The 2,793-nt window shown below is 39.8% G+C and overlaps 1 pseudogene; it reads right to left on the bottom strand.

The window, feature by feature from the left end:
- Positions 1 to 1,062: 1,062 nt before the first annotated feature.
- On the bottom strand, positions 1,063 to 2,364 carry LOC110197619 (small ribosomal subunit protein eS1 pseudogene; annotated as a pseudogene).
- Positions 2,365 to 2,793: the final 429 nt, after the last annotated feature.

The following is a 2,793-nucleotide window of genomic DNA, read 5'->3' as shown; positions in this document are numbered from 1 at the left end:
AGAGAGTAAGCATTTGGAAGGAGGTTGCTGGGGTGGTAGCAGGAAAAATTCAAACAGAAACTTGGGGAATCCCTGGTTTAATGGTTCATGAGGGCTTGGTCTAATAGAGCCAATGCTGAGAGGCTCTGAGTAGCCTAGGGGAACTATTTGAGAATTTACTTTTATAGTCAACTAAATTTATTAGAGCCTCAAGAGAGGGAATGCTCTTTGTCTCTTTTGATGTGACTGAAATGGGGGGGTTAGTTGTACTGGGCTTCTGAGAGAAAATATTATATTAACAACCAATTGTTAAATTAAGATCGAAGACCCCCTCCCCCCATTTCCTCATTCAGGGACAATCCCTGTAGGCCAGTCAGTCAGTCTCTGAAGGACATTGATAATAAATGAGACTGCCCAGGAATCTCCCTACCCAGAATATATAATCTAGGTGAATTCCAGCCCTAAGAAGATTAGGTTCGTGCCCTTGAAACCCCTCACTTTTCAAGGGGAGTGGTCTGGGTGGAGATGGATTCCTTTGTCCAGAGTTCTAGAGGCTTCTGAGTCTCAAGATAAAGCCAAGTTCTTAGCAGGAGGGGCTAAGTGCTTTTAGCTCACTCCTTCATCAGAAAAAATCCACCCACTCATTGATTGTTCATTAATCAAGGTTGATTTTCTCCTGTCTGGGCACCTCCTTTTCCAAAGGCATTTAAACATTCAGGGATCCCCATGGTTTTGTCTTTGGTTACTGAGACCACTGACCATTGATTTATTGATTATTTGCTAGCCTAATTAATAAATTGATTATTACTTATCTAGAAACTCTGTCTCTCAAGCTTTACATTTGTCTCACTTCCTAAAGATGAATTCCTACTGGAGCCAGTGGCCAGTGGGGATCTGGAAGGGCAGGGGTGAGATTCTTAAAGGAAATGGATTTGACAGATTGGATTTTTGGGGGCCTTTTCTTCCTAAAGCTTTTCTCAGAGGCGATTAAATTCCACCTTTTGAGTAAAGAACCACCCAAATGGCTTCAGACTTTATTTTTTTTAATGGTATAAATGTTTGTTTTTCAACCTTTAAGAGTTCTTATTTTAAGACAGATTCTTGATCTGGTGTTTGATACCCCTCAGCTCTTTCTACATCTCTGCCTGTTTTTATCTCCTGAAGGGTTTCCTGAGCCATCACCTTTCCCATGTGATTACATTCACTTTCCCAGTTCAAAATTTAGGCTTCTTTAACATCTTGACTTTTTGAACAACTCTATCATGGAGAAGAGAAATGGATTGTCAAGTCTATGTCTTTTTCAATGATGTCTGCAATCAGTTTATTGACAACTTCTTGTGTGTCATTTGTCTGTACCTCTAGGCTCACGATTCCATCATTTTCTTGAAAATTTGATGGATCTGTTGATGCTGGGCATTAGTGGCCTTATGGATCTGGTTATTGTATTTCCTGGTAAAATCAACACAAAAGAGACAGAACAAATAGTCATCAGTAGTTTTGACATCAACACAGGCTTCAATCATGGTCTGACACTTTTTGACTATGGAGTACATTTTGTCCTAAGTAAAATTCATTCCATGGAAATCAGTCCAGCAATTTTTAGCCTGAACATCTTCAGTAATCCCCTTGAGCTGAGGAAAAGCAAACTCATCATTTTGAAGATCAAGAAGATTCCCTTAAAAAACATGACCCTTGAAACTATCAGAGGTAATTTTCATTCTTTGAGTTCTTATAACCAGTGTCTTGCTAATATTGTATATATTAAATATAGTTGGTGCCTTGACATTGTACCACTCATTCTTTAAAAAAGGGTTAATCATTTTCTTTGTGATTCCTTTTTTTAAAAAATCACATTTGCTGAGGCACTTACTCTTGCTAATGATTATTACTCTCCATCAGAAAGCCAAAATGCTGAATGCAAAACTTTTGTGAGATTTAAGAAGGATCAGCTTCAGTCTTTAGGTATGAGTCTCTACCATTATGCATGAATGGGCTGATAAATTATTGGACTTTGAACTGGAGGTTGAGACAATTGTGGCTTGGGAAAATACTGCTTTCGGTTTTAATGGGTGCTTTGGTAAGGGGAGGAAGAATCACAGAACCCACCTTTGCCCTGGTAGGTGAGCAGAGTGGGATGGCACGATCTCCAGGAGGGACCTTTGGGTGTGGCTCCTGAAATAAAGGGTTGATAAGAGAAATTGATGGCCTGCCCACAAGGGTGCTAGTAAAATCATACAGGAAAATTCGGTACCAAAGCACTAGGGTCCCTTCAGACTCACCTAAAACTAAGTTATCCTTGAAAGCCTCTGTCCCATTTGGATAATTCAGAGGAAGCAATGGAGGGCAGTCCTTGGAGGGAAGGGATATTATAGGCTTGGTGTTCATGTGGGCCCTTTCAGCAACTTCTAGACATACTATGTGTACATAGGACAAAACAGAAACCTTTAGAGTTACCTGAACTATATTTAAGTGTATTAACTGTGCAGTTAACACCATACAGTATTAGGTTCTTGTGGTGAAAGGTATTTCTTCTCTAGTGATAGAGTTTACAGTACTTCATTATGCCAGCTTCCCCTGTAATAACCCTGTGTTACTTGTGAGGAAGGCAGCTGGCTCCTAGCATCTTATAGAGGACTACACATATCTGAACAAAGTTGTTATTATCCAGGACCAGGGAGATGGTATGGAATTATCAACATTGTCATAGGTTTTTTTTTTCTTTTTCCTCTGTTCCTGTGGCTGAGATGATTCAAGAACTATTGCTTCAACCTGGGAAGAAGTCTGATATACCTTACTGTCCTTCCTTTGGGCTAC

The sequence above is a fragment of the Phascolarctos cinereus genome, unplaced genomic scaffold, assembly GCF_003287225.1.
Source record: "Phascolarctos cinereus isolate Bilbo 61053 unplaced genomic scaffold, phaCin_HiC Scaffold_5;HRSCAF=322, whole genome shotgun sequence".
Lineage (NCBI taxonomy): Eukaryota > Metazoa > Chordata > Mammalia > Diprotodontia > Phascolarctidae > Phascolarctos > Phascolarctos cinereus.
This window is presented reverse-complemented; position numbering and strand designations above follow the sequence as displayed.